This window comes from Pelodiscus sinensis, chromosome 11, assembly GCF_052426305.1.
Source record: "Pelodiscus sinensis isolate ZL-2025 chromosome 11, ASM5242630v1, whole genome shotgun sequence".
NCBI classification, from domain to species: Eukaryota; Metazoa; Chordata; order Testudines; family Trionychidae; genus Pelodiscus; species Pelodiscus sinensis.
This window is the reverse complement of record NC_143062.1, coordinates 149,650-162,379: the sequence shown is the minus strand read 5'-3', so window position 1 is coordinate 162,379 and position 12,730 is coordinate 149,650.

The window sequence follows — 12,730 nt, the reverse complement described above, 5'->3', positions numbered from 1 at the left end:
CCATATGCTTATCCCGGGGCCCTTCCTCCCCCCAGCCTGCACCCCCATCCATATTCTTATCCCGGGGCCCTTCCTCACTCCAGTCTGCACGCCCATTCATGGGAGCCATCAGTCCACCTTTTCCCTGCACCACATTCAGTAAAGTGTCTGATCAGGGTATGAGAGCAGCCCTGAGCCTTTGTCTCCACTCAGCAGGTTGCACCACACAGGATATGTGGATGGTCCTGGGCTTTGTACAGCACTCCAGACTGACCCCTGGACACGGCTTCTGGGTCCTAGCCCTTTGCTGTCACTCCTGCCCGAGGGCTTTGCTGGCTCCAGACTGGGTAACAGCTGGGAAACTGGCTGGGCAGTGGGCTGAGAAGATACCGTCCGAGATGGACTTGAGCTGCCTGGACGTGATTCTCGGAACACGTGAAGGGTCCTCAGCGTTCGGCCTTCCCATGGCTCTGTGTGAGTAAGAGGTGCGTGCTTTGAAATCTTCAAGCGTCCTGGCAGTATGTTTCTTCTGAGGCAGAGAGCTTCCTGCTGGGGCACGGAGCCTGGTGGCTTGGGGACTGGTGAAGGGGCAGTAGGCGGTTCAACAGTGCGTGGATAGATATTCAAGGCCTCCGTTCTCTCCGAGTTCCTGGAGTGGCAGCGGGAGGGGGTGGCCGATGGTGGGAGGAGAAGCGATGCCGCGTCCTTGCGGACTGAAAAGCTAAGTTGTTTGTTTGTTTTTTCCCCTCAGCTGTGTTTGGTAGCGAGCGATAAGAAGTCAACCCTCCCGGTGTCCTCCCGTCTGGGGATGGAACGGAAAAGAGAACGGCGAGCTTGGGAGCTTGGTCGAAGCGAGGCGAGAACCGCCCTGCTGGGAGCGGAGCAGCCATCGCTGACCGGGAGATAAGTGTCGGGTCTGGAAATCTCTCGGCTTACGGCCCACTCGGGTCTAGGAAGGGAAGTCACGTTTGCTTAGACAGCGAGTCCGAGCGGAGGTTCCCGAGGTGCTTACTTGGTAGTGGGAGAAACAGGGCTCCCGTTTGTCAGGGGTGCTGGTTTCTCTGGAACACGGTGTCCTTCTCAGCAGACGCTTGGCTCGAGGAGGAAGACGCAAGGTGGTAAGGTTTCTGGCTGCCTCGCATGTGTTTCTCTCTTGTTGCTCTCTCGTATTGGCCAATACGTCCTGTCTGTCTGTTTCTGTCTGTGTCTTTGTCCTTGCTCTGCTTCTGCCGTGTCCTTGTACAGCACACTTGCAGGCATTCCAGGTGAGCATCTCCAAGGGTTAAGGGCTCAGGAGCCAACGGGAATTCAGCAGGTTCGCAAGTCGCGCAAGGGAGAGCGGTGGTGCGTCATGGCTGAATGACTCGGTGTTCTTGTAGAGGACCCGATACATAGGCGAGAGGGGGGGAAAGGGCTAAAGGATAGAATTCCCACAGCCACAGACTTTAGTGAGTGAGAGCTAACGCTGGGCTTTTTTGGCCACCCTTGCAGAGGAATCAGTGCGTGGCCGTGGGCGGAGAATAAATCGTCCGAGATGTACTTGAGCTGCCTGGACGTGATTCTCGGAACATGTGAAGGGTCCTCAGCGTTCGGCCTTCCCATGGCTCTGTGTGAGTAAGAGGTGCGTGCTTTGAAATCTTTAAGCGTCCTGGCAGTATGTTTCTTCTGAGGCAGAGAGCTTCCTGCTGGGTCACGGAGCCTGGTGGCTTGGGGACTGGTGAAGGGGCATAGGCAGTTCAACAGAGCGTGGATAGATATTCAAGGCCTCCGTTCTCTCCGCGTTCCTGGAGTGGCAGCGGGAGGGGGTGGCCGATGGTGGGAGGCAGCGGTGCGATGGTGGGAGGAGAAGCGATGCCGCGTCCTTGCGGACTGAAAAGCTAAGTTGTTTGTTTGTTTTTTCCCCTCTGCTGTGTTCGGTAGTGAGCGATAAGAAGTCAACCCTCCCGGTGTCCTCCCGTCTGGGGATGGAACGGAAACGAGAACAGCGAGCTCGGGAGCTTGGTCGAAGCGAGGCGAGAACCGTCCGGCTGGGAGCGGAGCAGCCATCGCTGACAGGGAGATAAGTGTCGGGTTTGGAAATCTCTCGGCTTACGGCGCACTCGGGTCTAGGAAGGGAAGTCAGGTTTGCTTAGACAGCGAGTCCGAGCGGAGGTTCGCGAGGTGATTCCTTGGTAGTGGGAGAAACAGGGCTTCCGTTTGTCAGGGGTGCTGATTTCTCTGGAACACGGTGTCCTTCTCAGCAGACGCTTGGCTCGAGGAGGAAGACGCAAGGCGGTAAGGTTTCCGTCTGCCTCTCATGTGTTTCTCTCTTGTTGCTCTCTCGTATTGGCCAATACGTTCTGTCTGTCTGTTTCTGTCTGTGTCTTTGTCCTTGCTCTGCTTCTGCCGTGTCCTTGTATAGCTCACGTGCAGGCATTCCAGGTGAGCATCTCCACGGGTTAAGGGCTCAGGAGCCAACGGGAATTCTGCAGGTTCGCAAGTCGCGCAAGGGAGAGCGGTGGCGCGTCATGGCTGACTGACTCAGTGTTCTTGTAGAGGGCCCTATACATAGGCGAGGGGCGGGGGGGAAGGGCTAAAGGATAGAATTCCCACAGCCACAGACCTTAGTGAGTGAGAGGTCTCTTCAGTCACGCCGCTCTCGGATCTCGCTGCAGGGAGGGATTCTGGTGCCGCTCTCGGGTCGTGCAGCTTGGGGGTGTCTCTAGCGCTGCTCTCTGGTCTCGCTGCTGGGGGGGAGGGGTCTTTGGGGCCACTCTCAGGTCGTGCTGCTGGGAGGGAGTCTGGCGCCTCTCTCGGGTTATGCTGCTGCGGGGAATCTCTGGTGCCGCTCTCGAGTCGCGCTACTGGGGGGGGTCTCTGGCGCCTCCTTGGGATCATGCTGCTGGGGGGGTCTCTGGCTTCGCTCTCCGGTCGTGCTGCTGGGGGGGGTCTCTGTTACCGCTTTCGGGTCGCGCTGTTGGGGGGGTCTCTGGTGCCGCTCTCGGTAGTGGTGCTGGGGGTGGGGTCTCTGTCTCCACTCTCGGGTCGCGCTGCTGGGGGGAGGTCTCTGGCGCCGCTCTCGGGTCGCACTACTGGGGGTGGTCTCTGGAGCCTCCCTCCGGTCATGCTGCAGACGGGGGGTGTCACTGGCCCCGCTATCAGGTGATGCTGCTGCGGGGGGTCTCTGGCACCTCTCTCGGGTTTTGCTGCTGGGTGGGTGTCTGGGGCCGCTCTCGGGTGATGCTGTTCGGGGAGGTCTCTGGCGCCGCTCTCCGGTAGCGGTGCTGGGGGTGGGGTTTCTGTCTCCACTCTCGGGTAATGCTTCTGGGGGGGTCTCCGGCGCCGGTCTCGGGTCGCGCTCCTTGGGGGTGGGGTCTCTGTCGCCACTTTCATCTCATGCTGCTGGGGGGGGTCTCTGGCGCCACTCTCGGGTGATGCTGCTGGGGGGGGCCTCTGGCTCCCATCTCAGGTTGTGCTGCTGGGGGGGGGGGGAGATCTCTGTCGCCGTTCTCTGGTGATGCTGCTGGGGGGAGGGTCTCTGGCGCCACTCTTGGGTCGCACTGCTGGGGGCGGGTCTGTGGTGCCGCTCTCGGGTCTTGCTGCTGGGGGGGGTCTCTGGCACCGTTTTCGGGTCACTCTGCTGGGGGAGGTCTCTGGCTTCGCTCTCGGGTCACGCTGCTGGGGAGGGTCTCTGGCGCCGCCCTCGGGACTTGCTGCTGGGGGGGTCTCTGGCGCCGCCCTCGGGTCGCAATGCCGGGGGGGTTCTTTCGCGCTGCTCTCGGGTTTTGCTGCTGGGGGGGGGGTCTCTTGTTTCGCTCTCGGGTCATGCTGCTGGGGGGGGACTTTGCAAGCGGGGCCGGGTACTAAAGGCACCAAGCAGCTGGCGGAATCACTGAGAACAAGGGTCATGGGGTCGGGGGTTGGTTGAGACTCTTTGGACCAGAGGCAGGGGGTCCAGGCTGCCAAATGTGTCGCGGAGAACCTCCATCTATCGGACGCGGCTTCCTCTCCGCGCTTGCAGAACCGAGCAGCTAAAAGTGTTAGAAGCCAAATCAGAGCGGCTCATGTGTGTGTTAGAAACGGCTACGGGGAGCCAATTGCACTGGCACCTGACGCCTTCTTCAGCCCTTTGTTGCTGCATTCTCAGGCTGGCACCTCTCACAACCATTCATTCATCGTCCAAGCACTCTCTCTCTTATGTACATTCCCTAATTAATGTTTCCCATACAGTATTTTGCATAATAATACAAGAGTTGTAGTTACAAAAAGTTACAAAAGTTTCTGGGTGGCATTTCTTAAAACATTCTCTCTCTGAGCGCTGAGTTAGTTACTGTTATAGTTACAATGCTTCACTTTGCGATTAGGGTTAAGTGCTTCACAATGCTTTGAAGAGAACGGTTGTCAATTGTGTAACAGTAAGTTTGAGCGTGCCCTGGCGCACAGCGAGGGGAGCTGTTTCTGGCTACATAGTAGTATATTTTTAACAGTTTGAAGTTACATGACCTAATATTACATTCCTAACCAATTATATTCTAGAGGGGCAAAAATGTTTAGATTTATAATTAAACAATCCTAACAAATAATAATAATAATAATAATTATAAATCTAAACACTTCTCAAGCTTGATAACACTAAATCTAAACACTTTCACAAGAATAAATCTAAACACTTCTATGCTTCTTCTACTTAACAAACTTCTCCTCCTTAGACTTTTAGTTGTGGGGAACAAATTCTGGGGAGTCACTTCCACTTGGGGAATCCTGTTTCATACTTGACTATGTTCTCCCTACACTAAGGCTGGCCGAGAGACTGTCCCGGACTGATCGTAACAGACTGTTCTGTCCGCGAATGGGCTGAGAGTAAAGGGCGTGTTCGGAATCTGTGGCGCCCAATCTGAGGCTGTCCGAGGTGACTCTTAACGGACTGCTCCGTGCGCCAATGGGCGGTGACTCAAGGCGTGTTCTGGGGCTGCTGGCGGCCAATAGGTTGTCCGGGGTGGATTATAACAGACTCTTCTGTCCGCGAATGGGCTGTGACTAAGGGGCGTGTTCTGAATCAGAGGCACCCAATAGGCTGACCCGGCTGCATCTTAACGGACAGCTCTGTCTGCGAATGCGGTGTGACTAGGGGGACTGACCTGCCACTGCTCTCGACCAATAGGCTGTCCGGGGTGGATCCTAATGGGCTGCTCTGTCCTGGAATTGTCTGTGACTTAGGGGTGGTTCCTGGCTGTGTGCCAGCCAATGGGCTTTCGGAAGACAGCCTTGGCGGAGGATAGTGTCGCCCAATGGGCTGTCAGCAAAGGGGATCCTGCCTCTGGTTCGGCCAATGGGCTGCCGCAGGGTGGCGTTGTCTGACTGGGCGGCCGGCGCCGCCATGACAGGAAGGTCCGAGGAGCGCGCGGGGGCGCGAGCGAATCCTGGGTCCGAGTGCGAAGCTCCCCGCCCCCAGCCCGCCCCTTGTTGGTGTCTGGCCCGGGGGAGGAGGGGGCGCGAGGGAAGGTGGGGGAGCGGGCTGGGGGTGGGGTGTCTGGACAGGGGTGAGGTGTAGGAGCAGGCTGGGTGTGAGGGGCCGGGGGGGGCGCTTGGCACTGGGGGGGCAGGAGGGGGTGAGGGGCCGGGGGGGGTGCTCGGCACTGGGGGGGCAGGAGGGGGTGAGGGGCCGGGGGGGTGCTCGGCACTGGGGGGGCAGGAGGGAGGGGGAGGGGCCGGGGGGGGCCTTGGCACTGGGGGGGGCAGGAGGGGACAGGGCGCGGGAGAGCGCAGGCGCGGGCGGCGCTGGCTGGGCGGGAAACTCCCGGGACGCTCGCGCTGACGAGGCGGGCGGGAAAACGCTGCGGGGGGCGCTGAGGGGCGGAGCCTGGGGGGCGGGGCGGGAGCTGGCAGTGACGTGGAGCGCCCCCCCCCCCCCCGCCTGCTTCTCTCCGGGCCCCAGGCTGGACATCGGCGGGGCGGCCCCTGGCGGAGGTGGGGGGGCGATTTCTGCCCCCCCCCCCCCGGCGCTGCAGCCTCCCCGGGGAGCAGCGCCCCTGTGACCCCCCCCACGTGGTGCCGGGGGAACGGGGCTGTGGCCCCCCCTTTGGGGCGCGGGAGCTGACTCGGGCTCCAGTCACGTGGGTGTCTCGGGGAGGGGGGGCTGCGGGCCACCGGGGCGCGGGAGTGTCACGTGCCCCCTCCCCCCGCCGGGGAGCCGCGCGCCCTCGAGGGGTGGTTCCCGCGGGCGGGGCACGCACAGAACGTGTCCCGCACGCGGGGGGGCGGGGCGGCCTGAGCCCTGCTCCCCGCGCTGCTCGCTGCCTGGGGGCGGGGCCGGGTGCCCGCTGAATCCCCCCTGTGCCCGGGGGGGGGGCAGTTCGGCGGGGGGCGATGCTCTGGCCCTGGCTGCCCGCAGTGCTGCCCAGTGCCCGGCTGTGCCTCCTGCAGAGGCCGAGAGCGTCCTGGGTGGGGGGCGTGTGGGGAGAGGGGGGGAGTGGCTGAGAATTGGGGGGCAAACTTAGGGGCTGCACGGGGCGGGGAGGAGTTTGGTGAGGGGGGATCATACTGCATGGGGCGGAGAGGAGTTTGGGGGGAAGCAGACTGCACGGGGCGGGGAGGAGTTTGGTGAGGGGGGATCAGACTGCATGGCGCGGAGAGGAGTTAGGGGGGTAGGGGATCAGACTGCAGGGGGCGGAGAGGAGTTTCGTGGGGGGTAGGAGATCAGACTGCACGGGGGGAGGAGGAGTTTGGGGGGGGATCAGACTGCACGGGGCGGGGAGGAGTTGGGGGGGGATCAGACTGCACGGGGGGAGGAGGAGTTGGGGGGGGATCAGACTGCACGGGGGGAGGAGTTTGGGGGGGATCAGACTGCACGGGGGTGAGGAGTTTGGGGGGATCAGACTGCATGGGGCGGGGAGGAGTTTAGGGGGATCAGACTGCACGGGGCGGACAGGAGTTTTGGGGAGCGATCAGACTGCACGGGGCGGAGGGGAGTGTGGGGGGGATCAGACTGCACGGGGGGGAGAGGAGTTTGGGGGGATCAGACTGCACGGGGGGAGAGGAGTTTGGGGGGGATCAGACTGCACGGAGCGGGGAGGAGTTTGGGGGATCAGACTGCACGGGGGGGAGGATCAGACTGCACGGAGCGGGGAGGAGTTTGGGGGGGGATCAGACTGCACGGGGCAGGGAGGAGCTTTGGGGGGGATCAGACTGCACGGGGGGGAGAGGAGTTTGGGGGGGATCAGACTGCACGGAGCGGGGAGGAGTTTGGGGGGGGATCAGACTGAACGGGGCGGGGAGGAGTTTTGGGGGAGATCAGACTGCACGGGGCGGGGAGGAGTTTGGGGGGATCGGACTGCACGGGGCGGGGAAGAGTTTGGGGGGATCGGACTGCACGGGGCGGGGAAGAGTTTGGGGGGGAACATACTGCACGGGGCGGAGAGGAGTTTGGTGAGGGGGAATCATACTGCATGGGGCGGAGAGGAGTTTGGGGGGAAGCAGACTGCACGGGGCGGGGAGGAGTTTAGGGGGGGATCAGACTGCACGGGGGGAGAGGAGTTTGGGGGGGATCAGACTGCACGGAGCGGGGAGGAGTTTGGGGGGATCAGACTGCACGGGGCAGGGAGGAGCTTTGGGGGGGATCAGACTGCACGGGGCGGACGGGAGTTTGGGGGGGCGATCAGACTGCACGGGGCGGATGGGAGTGTGGGGGGGATCAGTCTGCACGGGGGGGAGAGGAGTTTGGGGGGGATCAGACTGCACGGAGCGGGGAGGAGTTTCGGGGGGATCAGACTGAACGGGGCGGGGAGGAGTTTTGGGGGAGATCGGACTGCACGGGGCGGGGAGGAGTTTGGGGGGATCGGACTGCACGGGGCGGGGAAGAGTTTGGGGGGGATCGGACTGCACGGGGCGGGGAGGAGTTTGGGGGGGATCGGACTGCACGGAGGGAGAGGAGTTTGGGGGGATCGGACTGCACGGGGCGGGGAAGAGTTTGGGGGGATCGGACTGCACGGGGCGGGGAAGAGTTTTGGGGGATCGGACTGCATGGGGCGGGGAGGAGTTTGGGGGGGATCAGACTGCACGGGGGGAGAGGAGTTTGGGGGGATCAGATTGCACGGGGGGGAGGAGTTTGGGGGGATCGGACTGCACGGGGGGAGAGGAGTTTGGGGGGGATCGGACTGCACGGGGCGGGGAAGAGTTTGGGGGGATCGGACTGCACGGGGCGGGGAGGAGTTTGGGGGGGATCGGACTGCACGGGGGGAGAGGAGTTTGGGGGGATCAGATTGCACGGGGGGGAAGAGTTTGGGGGGATCGGACTGCACGGGGCGGGGAGGAGTTTGGGGGGATCAGACTGCACGGAGCGGGGAGGAGTTTGGGGGGGGATCAGACTGCACGGGGGGGAGGATCAGACTGCACGGGGGGGAGGAGTTTGGAGGGGGATCAGACTGCACGGGGCGGGGAGGAGTTTGGGGGGGATCGGACTGCACGGGGCGGGGAGGTGTTTGGGGGGGATCGGACTGCACGGGGCGGGGAGGTGTTTGGGGGGGATCATACTGCACGGGGGGAGAGGAGTTTGGGGGGATCGGACTGCACGGGGCGGGGAAGAGTTTGGGGGGATCGGACTGCACGGGGCGGGGAGGAGTTTGGGGGGATCAGACTGCACGGGGGGAGAGGAGTTTGGGGGGATCAGACTGCACGGGGGGAGGATCAGAGTGCACGGGGCGGAGGGGAAGTTTGGGGGGATCAGACTGCACGGGGGGGAGGAGTTTGAGGGGGGATCAGACTGCACGGGGCGGGGAGGAGTTTGGGGGGATCAGACTGCACGGGGTGGGGAGGAGTTTGGGGGGGAAGGGTTGCCGCGGAGTCTCCTCTCCCGAGTGGGGGCGGGGCATCAGCTGCGGACGCTGCCGTCTCTGAGGCAGGAGCCCCGCCCAGCAATGGGGAGGGGCGGGATGAGGGGGAGTAGGGAAAGTAGCCGCAGTGGCTTGTGGGAAACTGAGTGCCCCTGTCCGCAGCTCCCATCGGCCATTGCAGGGCCAGGGCAGGCCCGGCGCTGTTCGGTTGGGCGGGTGCAGCGGAAGTGACATCACAACGGGGCATTGACCAGGGAGCGACGCGGTTGGTCCCGCGCTCGTGTCACTCCAAGTGTTAGCGACGCATCCTGGGACTTGTAGTTCTCATAGTGCGGCCTCCCGGGGCACGTCGCAGCGCGCCCCGCCCCTATCATAGCCCCGCCCCCCGGCATAGCCCCGCCCAGCGTGTTCTTAGTTCGGAATGGGGCATTTCTACCCTAAGAACAATCTTTTTTATTCGGAAATAACGGCCCTTAGCAGAGCAACAGTGACACTCGGTAGTCACCGGCGGTAATGCACGTGTAATTCCGTAGCGCCTCCACAGTGCCGCTCGGTGGTCATTGCCGGTAATGCACGTGTAATTCCGAAGCGCCTCCACAGTGCCGCTCGGTGGTCATTGCCGGTAATGCACGTGTAATACCGAAGCGCCTCCACAGTGCCGCTCGGTGGTCATTGCCGGTAATGCACGTGTAATTCCGAAGCGCCTCCACAGTGCCGCTCGGTGGTCATTGCCGGTAATGCACGTGTAATTCCGTAGCGCCTCCACAGTGCCGCTCGGTGGTCATTGCGGGTAATGCACGTGTAATTCCGAAGCGCCTCCACAGTGCCGCTCGGTGGTCATTGCGGGTAATGCACGTGTAATTCCATCGCCCCCAGCTGCTGTCCCTGCTCCGCACGCCACGTGGCCCCAGTCTTGCCCTTTGACAGCAGGCAAAGTAAGAAGCTCATTATTTCCAGGCTCCGCGCAGCCCTCTCCCCTCCTGCCCCCGGCCCCCTCATCCCACACACCAGGCTCCGCGCAGCCCTCTCCCCTCCTGCCCATGGCCCCCTCATCCCGCACTCCAGGCTCCGCACAGCCCTCTCCCCTCCTGCCCCCGGCCCCCTCATCCCGCACTCCAGGCTCCGCACAGCCCTCTCCCCTCCTGCCCATGGCCCCCTCATCCCGCACTCCAGGCTCCGCGCAGCCCCCTCCCCTCCTGCTTCCTCACCCCAGCCTGCACCCCGTCCATACTCTTATCCCGGGGCCCTTCCTCTCCCCAGCCTGCACCCCCGTCCATATGCTTATCCCGGGGCCCTTCCTCCCCCCAGCCTGCACCCCCATCCATATTCTTATCCCGGGGCCCTTCCTCACTCCAGTCTGCACGCCCATTCATGGGAGCCATCAGTCCACCTTTTCCCTGCACCACATTCAGTAAAGTGTCTGATCAGGGTATGAGAGCAGCCCTGAGCCTTTGTCTCCACTCAGCAGGTTGCACCACACAGGATATGTGGATGGTCCTGGGCTTTGTACAGCACTCCAGACTGACCCCTGGACACGGCTTCTGGGTCCTAGCCCTTTGCTGTCACTCCTGCCCGAGGGCTTTGCTGGCTCCAGACTGGGTAACAGCTGGGAAACTGGCTGGGCAGTGGGCTGAGAAGATACCGTCCGAGATGGACTTGAGCTGCCTGGACGTGATTCTCGGAACACGTGAAGGGTCCTCAGCGTTCGGCCTTCCCATGGCTCTGTGTGAGTAAGAGGTGCGTGCTTTGAAATCTTCAAGCGTCCTGGCAGTATGTTTCTTCTGAGGCAGAGAGCTTCCTGCTGGGGCACGGAGCCTGGTGGCTTGGGGACTGGTGAAGGGGCAGTAGGCGGTTCAACAGTGCGTGGATAGATATTCAAGGCCTCCGTTCTCTCCGAGTTCCTGGAGTGGCAGCGGGAGGGGGTGGCCGATGGTGGGAGGAGAAGCGATGCCGCGTCCTTGCGGACTGAAAAGCTAAGTTGTTTGTTTGTTTTTTCCCCTCAGCTGTGTTCGGTAGCGAGCGATAAGAAGTCAACCCTCCCGGTGTCCTCCCGTCTGGGGATGGAACGGAAAAGAGAACGGCGAGCTTGGGAGCTTGGTCGAAGCGAGGCGAGAACCGTCCTGCTGGGAGCGGAGCAGCCATCGCTGACCGGGAGATAAGTGTCGGGTCTGGAAATCTCTCGGCTTACGGCCCACTCGGGTCTAGGAAGGGAAGTCACGTTTGCTTAGACAGCGAGTCCGAGCGGAGGTTCCCGAGGTGCTTACTTGGTAGTGGGAGAAACAGGGCTCCCGTTTGTCAGGGGTGCTGGTTTCTCTGGAACACGGTGTCCTTCTCAGCAGACGCTTGGCTCGAGGAGGAAGACGCAAGGTGGTAAGGTTTCTGGCTGCCTCGCATGTGTTTCTCTCTTGTTGCTCTCTCGTATTGGCCAATACGTCCTGTCTGTCTGTTTCTGTCTGTGTCTTTGTCCTTGCTCTGCTTCTGCCGTGTCCTTGTACAGCACACTTGCAGGCATTCCAGGTGAGCATCTCCAAGGGTTAAGGGCTCAGGAGCCAACGGGAATTCAGCAGGTTCGCAAGTCGCGCAAGGGAGAGCGGTGGTGCGTCATGGCTGAATGACTCGGTGTTCTTGTAGAGGACCCGATACATAGGCGAGAGGGGGGGAAAGGGCTAAAGGATAGAATTCCCACAGCCACAGACTTTAGTGAGTGAGAGCTAACGCTGGGCTTTTTTGGCCACCCTTGCAGAGGAATCAGTGCGTGGCCGTGGGCGGAGAATAAATCGTCCGAGATGTACTTGAGCTGCCTGGACGTGATTCTCGGAACATGTGAAGGGTCCTCAGCGTTCGGCCTTCCCATGGCTCTGTGTGAGTAAGAGGTGCGTGCTTTGAAATCTTTAAGCGTCCTGGCAGTATGTTTCTTCTGAGGCAGAGAGCTTCCTGCTGGGTCACGGAGCCTGGTGGCTTGGGGACTGGTGAAGGGGCATAGGCAGTTCAACAGAGCGTGGATAGATATTCAAGGCCTCCGTTCTCTCCGCGTTCCTGGAGTGGCAGCGGGAGGGGGTGGCCGATGGTGGGAGGCAGCGGTGCGATGGTGGGAGGAGAAGCGATGCCGCGTCCTTGCGGACTGAAAAGCTAAGTTGTTTGTTTGTTTTTTCCCCTCTGCTGTGTTCGGTAGTGAGCGATAAGAAGTCAACCCTCCCGGTGTCCTCCCGTCTGGGGATGGAACGGAAACGAGAACAGCGAGCTCGGGAGCTTGGTCGAAGCGAGGCGAGAACCGTCCGGCTGGGAGCGGAGCAGCCATCGCTGACAGGGAGATAAGTGTCGGGTTTGGAAATCTCTCGGCTTACGGCGCACTCGGGTCTAGGAAGGGAAGTCAGGTTTGCTTAGACAGCGAGTCCGAGCGGAGGTTCGCGAGGTGATTCCTTGGTAGTGGGAGAAACAGGGCTTCCGTTTGTCAGGGGTGCTGATTTCTCTGGAACACGGTGTCCTTCTCAGCAGACGCTTGGCTCGAGGAGGAAGACGCAAGGCGGTAAGGTTTCCGTCTGCCTCTCATGTGTTTCTCTCTTGTTGCTCTCTCGTATTGGCCAATACGTTCTGTCTGTCTGTTTCTGTCTGTGTCTTTGTCCTTGCTCTGCTTCTGCCGTGTCCTTGTATAGCTCACGTGCAGGCATTCCAGGTGAGCATCTCCACGGGTTAAGGGCTCAGGAGCCAACGGGAATTCTGCAGGTACGCTAGTCGCGCAAGGGAGAGCGGTGGCGCGTCATGGCTGACTGACTCAGTGTTCTTGTAGAGGGCCCTATACATAGGCGAGGGGCGGGGGGGAAGGGCTAAAGGATAGAATTCCCACAGCCACAGACCTTAGTGAGTGAGAGGTCTCTTCAGTCACGCCGCTCTCGGATCTCGCTGCAGGGAGGGATTCTGGTGCCGCTCTCGGGTCGTGCAGCTTG